This window comes from Artemia sp. Qi Xiang Cuo, chromosome 17 (genome assembly GCF_049724085.1).
Source record: "Artemia sp. Qi Xiang Cuo chromosome 17, ASM4972408v1, whole genome shotgun sequence".
Classification (NCBI taxonomy): Eukaryota; Metazoa; Arthropoda; class Branchiopoda; order Anostraca; family Artemiidae; genus Artemia; species Artemia sp. Qi Xiang Cuo.
Window position 1 is genome coordinate 7,953,021 of NC_142810.1, and position 11,798 is coordinate 7,964,818.

General features: G+C 35.2%; 1 protein-coding gene across 1 annotated transcript in view; it reads left to right on the plus strand.

Annotated features, from left to right (window-relative positions):
* Positions 1 to 9,146, plus strand: part of Arl4 (ADP ribosylation factor-like 4) — an 83,661-nt gene extending 74,515 nt beyond the window's left edge. The window contains exon 4 of the mRNA XM_089103154.1: positions 8,624 to 9,146. The gene's annotated coding sequence lies outside the window, so the exon portion shown is untranslated. The remainder of the gene's footprint in view (positions 1 to 8,623) is intronic.
* The last annotated feature ends 2,652 nt before the right edge of the window (positions 9,147 to 11,798 follow it).

Genomic DNA, 11,798 nt, shown 5'->3' on the forward strand with positions numbered 1-11,798 from the left:
TACGCAATAAAAGAAAAAGAAAATGGTGTTAGCACTATTGAGAGAAAATTAAAGATTACGACAAAGAGGAAAGAGGATAATTACAAACCAAAAAATAAAAACAGAAAGAATATTTATCTTAAAAAAAGAATTGAAGGTTCCAACATGTGGTATATCATGTCCCACTACATACCACTTGTCCTTGTCCCAGTATATACCATGCGACCTCTACTTGCAAATTGTGTCTGATTTTTTTTTACTGTTGTATTTTTTTCCCATAAGATGGCCACACGACATGACCTGATATTTTAGCTTTTGTTGCTATCTTACACACACAATTTCTGCAAACAATAACAAAATAAAGCATAAAAAACTATTGCCCAAATATTTTTTGGGGGGTATAGCTAAAACTCTGAGGTCGATTTTCTCAAAAACGGAAATAGGAACTTACCAAAATGATACAACTGTCATGTTCGCCATTAAATGAACTATACTAGGTGGCTTTATTGGATTTTTAAAGAATGCTAGGTGGCAGATAAGTACCGTGTCCCATCTTATACCCTGTCCCTGCATATACCTCTTACCTCTAATGCGTTCTAGGCGGCCTGCTTTACATAATTCTCTGTTGCACTTTCCATAATTTTGTTACTAAAGTATTATATCTTCATGTATTAAATTTTCGTCATATTTTAGTATATTTCATTATAATTAACATAACTTCACTTCTTGAGTGTGGTCGGGATATTTAACAAGTACCATATATATAAGATAAGATTTATTCATAATCTATTAATCATACAAGAAAATACATTGTGCAAATCCCCCAAAGGCTCCTAGGCCTGTAATATATTTATATATATATATATATATATATATATATATATATATATATATATATATATATATATATATATATATATATATATATATATATATATATATATATATATATATATATCACAATCATGATTCATTTTCACTGTCATGAATTAACCTACTGTTTTTATTTCAAGAACTTAGCATACAATGGCTGAGTTGTAGCTACGTGGAATCTCATTATGCAATATGTTGAGTCAGATGATCTGTAATCTAATGATGTAATTTGCCTCTGGTTTAATGTTTTGTTATTGCTTGTGCAAGATTAGGGATGAGAACTTTGCTTTTAATTTCTTTGACAAATTGGTTTCCTTAGTTCTGATCAATGGGAAACATAAATTTATTGAGAGGGACATTCTTACTTATTGAAGATGTGGAGAATTGCATTAGAGAATGTTATTCCTCTTAGTTTTCTAAATACTTTTTTGACCTTAAATTGGTAATACGATTTATATTAGACATTATTTGGACGGTTTTTCATTCAGCCTTGGCGTCTTAGCTTAATTTATCAAATTTGAAAATTTTCCAATTTTCTTCAATGGAAAATGCTTCGACTCCACAAAAATAACCGATTCTACGTGATAAAACTCCCTTGGGGCAGTGGCGCAGTTACGTCAAAATCCTGGGGGGACGGGCAAAGTTGCAGCCAATTTTCACAAATCAAGTAAAAATGCCAGTGAAATCTGAAAAATGATCTGTATATTGCCATAAAGACAAAGATATATTAAAAAACTGATCTGTTTCTCTGGATACTTGAATTATGCAGGCTTAACTTAGTTTTGACAAGAATTTGTTTTGCACAGCCTATATTTCAGCTAGGGGGGCAAACTGAGGTCTTGGAGGGGCAAAATTGGGTCTGGAGGGCAAGGCCGTACCCATGATTTTTTTTTTCGAGAGGGGGTTTACTCAAAGTTTTTTTCGGGGGGGGGGGGTACACAAAAAACTGAAAAACGCGTGATAAATTTGTTTATATCCATTTTTGTTACGTTTTTACGAGTCAGATCACCCAGCCCCCCTAACCCCACCCCTCTGGGTACGTCCTTGCTGGAGGGAGCAGATGCACCCCCTGCCCCATAGAAAATTACACCCCTGCCTTGGGGATGAAGAGGGATACTTGCATGTTTCCTGGGGGCGTGAAAACACAGAAATAGGGTATTTGTATGCCATAATTTTCAATATTTCAACGGTTTTGTGACAAACTTGGGTTGAAGGGAGGGTTTTATCTTTGGCCACAAATTCTGATAGTAAGATTTGCTCAAATTTCGTTGCTACAACAATTACCGTTTATATTTTCGACCGATTTAAATGTGAAATCTCGTTGCGCAGTTTTCTGCTCTAGTTCTACATGTTTTCTGTTCTACATGATTTCTGAGAGTGGGTAACCCCTCGGTTAAAGCTGAAACATAGTTTGCTACTTGAATTGAGCTTTATACAAAATTATTAGAACGTTTGATACCCCCCCCCACCAAAGTGAGGAGATTTTGCTGCTCTTATTAAAAGCATAGATTAAAACTTCTAAATTTTCTTAAAACTTGTGAATTCGACTAGTTAACTGAAGTTATATTGAAAACAAGCTATATTATTTTGGTATTTTGTATTCCAGTTGCTGATTAATCTCTTTTTGACTATGACGCATAATTGCGAACAAGTACGACCATCAGATAGCGGTTATAAAGCATTTATTCAAGTGAGGTTGGGGTTGAAAATTTGCGATAGCACAGGTTCGGGCCTGAATTTCTGAAATTTTCAAAAAGAGATTTTTTTCGAATTGTCTGAAAGGGAAGTTCACTTTGACATAGAAGTATGCCATATCTAGCTAGACGGTATTATTATTTATAAATATACATAATTATTATAAATATATAGTTATATGTTATTGTTATTATTTAGGGTGGAACATCGGATGAGTTTAAACATATGTTCTGACGTGTATTTAATAATCAAATTTTTCGTATTAATATTTCTGTACCGCTATATTTATAACCGAATCACTGGAGCAAAAAGCATAGTCAACCAGAAAAACAATTTCATCTTTTCATTCGGATAAGCAATTTATGTGACTATAGTCTATCTTAGTAAAGATTTGTTTTCTATGTGAAATAATAATTACAGTAATTTAATAATCACGGATGAATCGCAATGAAGATGTTGATTTGAGAAAGAGGGTTGAATGCTTTAAAAAAAGAGTTCGTATACGCAAATATATAGATATGCGTGCATTATCTTGCGCTCTTTATCCAGTACTATAAATGCATTTCCAAATGATCGCTTTTACGTGTAACGGTTGACGTATTTACACTTTCGGATAATTGCCAAAAAATATTTGCAAAGATTTTCTCAAAGGGGGGTCAACTGAGCTCTTCTCCCTTGTTAATCCTTCCTTTTAGAGCAGTTGGCAAAAACTTTTTGGTAATCTTACCTTATATAATTGGTAAATGTCTGTAACCCCCAGCCAATTACAAATCGACAATTAGTGACTGACGTAATGTTTATAAAACGGGTAACAGTTTTTGCGGAGTACTTCTAATTCTACACTTCTACTACCTACACTCAGTTTGTTTCCGGTAATCAGAGGGAGTACACGTTTCTTGTGCCTGAAGGCTAGCCAGTGTTGCGTATAGTTTAATGAGATCAGTAGCTTTCATTGAAAGCTAACGAATTTTACGCATAGGCAGGGAAGTTTGACCTTTTCTGTTTTCACGGCTGGACAATCGAGTTAAAACTTTCCTGGAGTTTTTTTTTTGTGTGTAAGGAATCTGCAAATTCAGGGAAGGTGCCAAAATATTTTTTCGGTACTGTTCTATTAGCTATAAGACACGCGATATTTCATATAGCGAAGATGATAAAAGAAACTAGTCAAACAGGTTCTTTCAACGAATAATCCGTGCCGAGCATTGCAAACAGTGGTTTATTTCTCCGTTTACAGTATTTAAAATTTAGTTTTTTGGGTTGAAGGGGAAAAAGGTACCTAGGCTAGGTTACGTTTTTAATGTATGCTATGCTTTACCCCCACCCCCTTGAAGTGCAAATATACAGCCGAAATTTATTTCTAAACTATTATATTTTCATCATGTTTTCTTATTTCATCAGCATTAACCAAACTTTACAGGATTTTATCCTATCTGATCTTCTTTGCATTGTTGCGTGTCTTGCAGCTAATAGAACAGTACCATTTTTTCTGTAATCCTCATAAAAGAGTACACGCCAAGGCAAGATTGTATTCAAGGGGTAGGGAGTTTACCGCCCCTCTTCGAAATGTTTGACTCGAAAACGTAAATAAATGCATAAAAGCAAGTTATTAAAAGTTTTTACACTCCCCCCTCCCCAACAGAAATCCTAGATAAGGCCTTGGGCCAAGGTACCTCAAAAATGTGAAATGTAAGCAGTGAATTTTGCTGAATAAGGAAGCCTCTATTAACCAAGAAAAGCCGCCTTTTTGAATGTGGATTTAATTCCCTGAGTTTCTTATTGATTGGGTTACCATTCAGATTGAGTTTCTTATTCATTGACATCCTAAAATACAACTGTAATTGGCAGCAAAATATGATTAAATAATTATTAGTCGTTTAATTTGTGTCAATGTCTAACTTCGAAAATTAAAAATCTGCATTCATTATTTTTATCTAAGTTGTTTTTAAAACTGAATAAAATAATGTATGGCTAAATGAGTCTATAATTCTATCCTACATTTTGGTTTTTTTTTCAAAGTCAGAGCTTATATTAAAACGGAAAGATACAAATGTACCGCATCCCGACCCAACACATTAGTAACGGTCGTGTAATCGTGGGAATATGAATTGTGGCTTGCTTGTACATTAAGAATAAGTATGACAGTTACGTTAAATAAAATGCATTTTTTTGTCTCAATGAAAAGGTATAATCCCAGGTGGGGGGGGGGGGCTCTTTTAAAATAAAAAATAAAAATATACAACGACCCAAATGAAAACATTTGTTGTAACAGTTAAGTATTGGTGGAAATAAAATTGGCTGTTTTTGCCGTATTGTAAAGTTATAATCTCGGGTTGGTGGGTGGCAGTGGCGATTCCAGGGGAGGGGCGAGGGCGCGCCCCCTTCCCCTAACGTTGTCTAAAGTAGTGTAATTCTACTTAATTACAGCAAGTTTGCGTTAAATTAACTTTCTCCTAACGCACAAGTTTATCAGATCAACCTATTTTGTGACCCTCCCCGCTAAAAAAAAATCCTGGATCCGCCCCTGGTGGGTGGTGGGGTATCTTTTGTTTCAAATTCCGATTGTAAATATATGTAGTTCCTGAAAGTCAAATCTGCTTTTTGTATGTGTTTTAAACATATGTTTATAGTTGATTAGCTAATTTTCTGTCTGTTTACATTCAGTCAGGGCCGTATTCAGGATTTTTATTTCGGAGGGGGGGGGGTTACACAAAAAAAATGCATAAAAAATTTGTTTATATTCATTTTTGTTACGTTTTTACGAGTCGGACAAACAATTTCGGGGGGGGGGGTCAAACCCTCTACCCCCTCCTCCCCCTCCGGGATAAGGCCTTGCATACACTACGGTATAAAGGTATAAATATAAATAAATAAATATTATATAATGAAAAATAAATAGTAATAGATATAAATATAAGATATTCAAATATATAAAGATAAAAATAAAGACATGTATTTGGCCGTGACCCCCCCCCCCCCCACCCCCAAGACGTTTATTGCCATGGTCATTTTTTGGTAGAAATAGAAACTACTGGTCTTAAATTAAGAAGCGAGAGACGGTTATGTTAATCTGATATGAACCTTTTGTCTTATTGCAAAGGTATAATCTCGGGTTGGAGGGGGGTGGTATCTTTTGTCACAAATTCTGATAATAAAATTTCTGAAAATATGTACGAGGGGTCCACTTCCCACCAACAAGTTTACATCTTGGAGCACCACAGTTCCGACCAGGCGTGGCACAGCCCACTCAAGGCTTGACAAACTTCAGCTACACTTTGTACCCGCCACTCGGTGTGCGTGATTTGGGAAAGTCAATGCCCCCTTTTTTGTAGCTGATGAAATTTTTTGATTTTTTTACTGTGTAATTATATTTTCTTTTTCCATAAAGTTTCTGATTTGGTAGCACTAGAGCATCGCCCTGATATAACCGTATAAATACACCGCCACTTCACCGAAGTTATTTTATTACGGTCATATACATTCGTGAAAAAGTAAATTGCTGCTTGCTCGCAAATTCATAATTGGGTTGACTATGTTGTTAATTAGGAAATAATCGTATGTTTTAATAAAAATGTATAATTCTGGGTTGAAGGAGGGGGGCTTGATTAGCTTTTTTCACTTTTTAATTGTTTCCTTTGTGTAAAATAGAAAGCTATAAATATACCATAACTCGGCCTACTCATTTGCAACAGTCATTATATTCGTGGGATTCTAAATTGCTGCTTGCTTGTAAATTAAGATTGTGATTGACGATCATGTTAATTAAAAACGAATTTTGTTCTAATGAAACTATTATTGTTTCTCAATTAAAATTCCTTTTTGAATTTTGTAGGTACAGTGAAATATTATCTAGAAAACTAGAAGGAATTGAAATTTATGTGGGATATTTTTGGTAAGCTGCAGTGGCGTCAGTTCATGAGTCAGGTTAGGGGGGGGGGGGCAAAATGTATTTTTTGAAATCTTTCGAGGGAGCTTTTGTTGTTTCTCTAGTTTTTCGGTGGAACACTAAAAAGACATTTTTTCGGTGAGAAAAAAGGCATTCTCAAAATTTTGGGGGGAGGGGAAATATGGGGGGTGGCGAGGGATGCCTCCTTGTGGTTGAAGATAAAAAAGGGAAATAAAAGTCAGGACAAAACAAAAAGTATTTGATACCTCTCTTCGCCCCGAGATGGTCTGGGGAACCCCTATTACAAAGTTGAAAATAAGTTGGCATAAAATATGGTTTTCTCCTATTTTGACACCTTTCTCCCCTGCCTCTCAGGAAAAATTCCCGTAAATAAAAATAGCGAAAATAACTCCAAATTATAATGGTTGTTTGTTGAAGATTCATTATTTCATGTTATTAGCTTCTTTTTTTTACAACTTTTTCAAATTACGTTGAAGCTAAATTTTGAAACTATGTTTCTTGTGGAAAATGTTCAAATAGTGCATATAAATGTTAGACGAATATTGAGCAATCAACTTGGATTTTGTGCTACAACAAGGGGTCGCCTGCTCCCTCACCTGGTGTAGTTCTTGGATTGTCAAATTTCCCATTGGTATAGGCTACATGCCAACGTCAATTGGGCGAGGCACTTGCATAGGAATTTTTTTTAGAGGAGTCCAAGAATAAAAAACAACTGTTTACTTAATAATTTAGATAAAAAGTGCCCATAAACTTTGGGATTCGGGGGAGTGGTCCCCGAAACCTTCCCCTGGTTACGTCTTTGCCTTGGAATACAAATAAAGTAGTGATAGCAGTTGCGACAATAGTATCCTGGTACTTATGTACTAAGGGGCGATCAATATATTTTTCATCCCACTAATGATTTAGTTTAGTGTTTTTGGCAAGCAATTAGGAATTTTTTGTCAGTTATGAAACTCAATTCAAAATGCCTCTGAGGCAATATCTTGAAAGCCGCAAATTACATATTATTATGCATCGCTGGATTTTAATAATGTGGTTTGGTTGCTTCAGGTATTTGATTTGAATCAGAATATGGAACATTGTTTGCATTTATGGAATTTTTGTCCTTGTGTTACCGAAATGTACTTTTTATCATCTGAAATAAAAGGCAAAAATATGGTCGGGTGTACTTATGAGGGGGGTCAGGTTTTTCCTGGGGGCTGTTTTATTACCCTGATTCTGAAACTGCCATTCATGCATTTAATATTTATGCATCTGAATTGTTTGGATATGCTGCTCAAACCCTCAAGTAGGATCTACGATATTTTTCCCCTTGAGGGGAGGGGGAGCAATTATTTTATGGAAGCAACAACGGGTAAGCTATGTGAAGATTATGGGTGATTTTAAACATCGAGGGATTTTAGGAAACTGGCCTTGGCAAGATTATCATAATAAATCAAGTTGTTTTGGGGTATAAGGCCTGGCGGCAGTGGTGCCACTGTGTAGGTGTCTGGGGCCCTAATGTTACAATAAAAATTTTTTTACCCTAATATCCAGGGTTGTTTTTAGCTTAAAATGTATTTACCATCCAACGAGGGGGATAGACCAGATTTAGTGTCCCAGGAAGAAAAGTGCCAGTAGCAAGGGCATACCCGAAAATTTGTTTGGGAGGGGGTATAAATTTTCCTTAACGCATCAAAAGTTTGTATATATGCATTTTGTTACGTTTTTACGAGTCAGACAGTTTTTTCTTCTTTTTTTTTGGGGGGGGGGGAGGGCTCAAACCCAATACCCCCTGGATACGACCTTGATTAGTTGTAACCAGGATGCAAATTTCATATTTTGTCTCCATCTCTGATATACGCTTCATGTTCATAATATCTTTTAATGAATCTTGGATGAGAGACCGCCCCGAAGAAGAAGACTGGCTCTGAATCCCTGGCACCAGTGTGCTTACAACAGGGAGGTGGTCCGCTCTCCGCCACTCGCTGCCAATTACTCTGCCGGGCATGGCATTGTTCTGACACATGTTGGGCGCGCCACTTGATTTACGCGATTTTCAAAGCCAATTTTTGTACTTTGACTGCAAAAAAAAATGGATTTGGAGTTTCTGACAAAATGGTTAAATTTATGTTACTTTAAAAAAGGTTGAGCTCCAAAAAATCAAATGGTATATTATTTGTTATTTTTCAGTAAGCACGATTATGCAACGTTCCGGAAAAAAAATATGTCACAGGAAGAAAGGAAAATAAATCGGTCATACAAAAAAGCCAATAAGACAGTGCCTGTGAAATGGTAGTCCGCTGGTGACATATACATTACCTTATTGAATTTCTGCTTGTAAATGAGTTCCCCTGCCCCAAATTCAAGCTTAGTATTCGTTGGCAGTGCATCGGAAATGATGATTATCACTGAAAAGTCGCACTCCTTCAAATAAGTCTCATAAAAAGGAGGGGGTTAAATTAACAAGGCTGCTATTGTTGACATTTTTGTATTTTACGTTACCCACCGTTGGCTTGTGTGTTGAATTGAGTTTCCGTATGTTGCCTTCTTTTTTCCTTTTTCCCTGTCTTTTCTACCTCTTGATGTTGAAGTAGCATTTCAGAGTTTGTGATATTTTCAGTTTAATTCCCTTTTTTGAAGGTAGAAGTTCGTTTCTTTAAAGAGTCGAAAGGATATTGTTATGTGATTAAATGTCTATAAATAAATTGTTATTGCATTACGTTTTTGTTTGTTCTGTTTTTAGTTTGTAGGACAATTTCATTAGGCAATCAAAAAGGTTAATGTAATTTCACCCAAATTTTGAAGTATATATATATATATATATATATATATATATATATATATATATATATATATATATATATATATATATATATATATATATAACTTCGAAAGGTTCGATTTTCGTTTGTTTCTTTTTTCTTTTCTTTATTTTTTGTTTAGCACTGAGGACGACTCGGCGGAGGTCCTTGTCGAAATATTTGCTTATTTCTTCTTCTTCATGGTTCGCCACTGGCTGACAAAATCCTCGTTTTTTCACCTTTTTTTATTTTATTTTTCATTTTGTTATTTTCTTTCCTCTCTGGGTTTCACTTGTATGAATACATGGAACCTAAAACGAACAAAAATCAAAATAAATAATCCAAGTCAAATCTAAAATGAAAAAAATGTGACTTCAAAGGTGAGACTATCACCCCCTTAAATCCTCTAAGGGCTACAGTGTCATTTGCGTCTTACTGGAAGCAATATATTTATTCTGAAAAGTTTTTCCATTATCATTGTAGCATTAAAAAATCAGAAATTGCTCAGAACTTCAAGAATTCTTCATTTACTATATTATTATATGTTAAGCATCTAGTTTCAATAGCATCTATGACCTTTAAAAAATAAACAAAAATCAATTTTGTATCATCATCCAAATTAGAAGGGGTTTCTCTTTTTTTTATTAGTTTCTTCCTTTTGAATTTATTCTCTTCAAAAAAATATTTTGAATTTATTGCTTTCAAATATATACAAAATCAATTGGTGAATCTTTTATCGATTAGTCAGTTTCCTTTTTAGTTGATTAAAACCACTTTTTAATTAAATGAAACCAACAGGAAATGCTTAAAAAACTTCCTTTTAAAGTATCAAAGCTAAACTGAAAATAAAAAATGTAATCACTCTAAGAATTTTTTTCTTGTTACATTAATAAACATCAAACTTTTGGCTTTTTGCTGATACCTTGATAAATGAAAAATAAACTATGAAAAATAAACATAGTTTTCAGTAAAACACGAATGATAATCGTTTTCAAGAGAGGCTTTAAGGGTCTAACTCGCTTTCTTTTGTTTCCTTTTTTGTGATATGCTTGACGAAGCTACATTACTATTGAAAAGTCAACATATCCATGTAAACTATTACTTAAGTGTAGTTTTGTTAATTACCCCCTCCCCCGAGCCCACTCCTGTCTGTAACCTCTGGTTAAGCCTTATGGATCTACAGTTTTCCATCGTGAGAACCTAAATTTAATTAGATAGCAAACGCAAGGGGTGAAACTCTAAACTTAGTTTCCGAAACTCATCCCTTTTTGTTTATGTATTCTAAGGAATTGATCAGTTGATGCGTGTCTTGTAAGTAATAAGGGATTTATGAACTAAGTCAGCTGGTGTATAACCAAGGTGATGATGTGGAACCGACAGTGGTAGAAAAGACAGGCACAGAGTACACGTGCATATGTACGTATACAATAGCCAGTGGGTCGTTCCTTCGTCTCAATATCAAATCAGAGGGATATGTTAAGAGTGTCTCCACATTTGGCGTTTTCTGGCAAAATGGGCCGGAAATCTGGTAAACTCGATAGATCAATACATACGAGGGCTGACGTAAACCACCCTTTTTGGGTACCACTTGATTGATTGAGCTTCCCAGTTAACATCAAATATAGACGAGCAATTAGAACTGCAAACTCATCGATAGTCTTAAGACCCATTTATGCTTCGGAACGGCATTTCTTGAACTCTTTTAAAATTAGTTTCAACCATATCAAATTAGGCTACAATTGAGGCAAATATGGGTATTTTTGAAGACCACACTGCCTTTCCATGACGTACAAATAACAGTTCAATAGGGGCTAATCCTTTTATCTGACAGTGAAACAACAAAAAATCTCTGGATATTTCGGTCATATATGCTGTGGCCGTCATCGGCAGATTTAGGCACTTCAGAATTCAATTTATGTTTATCAGGCACTATTAAAGGAGAAAATTTTGAACCAAGTTTACAATAAAAAAGTTTATCGGCTGATGACGGCCACTGTATATATGAGGTTGGGCCTCGAAAGGTTTTCTTGAATTGTAACGGGAACAGAAAGAGTACTTGTGAGTTTCATCTTTATTGTTGAAATTAACTCAACTTTTAGGCGGAAAGCTAATGAAAAATGTCAGTTTGAAGAGTCGAAGTTTTTGCTAAGCATCGCGGCTAAGCACAAGTCAAAAAATGGAGGAGGCTTCAGGCTCGTGGATCTAAAAAACGGCCGTATTTTTTTTTATACTTTTTTAATTATTCATTTTGCTAATGTTTCTTCGATTAGATGAATCATTGAGGTGCGAGGTGCGCCTCAACTAACACGATTAACCAAATGAAACACGTCTTAATTAGCTGCGTTTTATTTCTTGATTAAAATTTTCAATGCCCTAAGGTATCGTTTCTTGACATACGCTGCCTACAGTGCTGTCACAATATCCCTGAAGTCTCTAACAGTGGCATAATTTCTTCGAAATGCTAAGGGGGGGGGGACATTGGATCCCATTTTCCCAAATCAAGTAAAACTGACAGTAAAAATGAGCCATATAGTACCATAAAGGCAAAGATATACAAAAGAAAA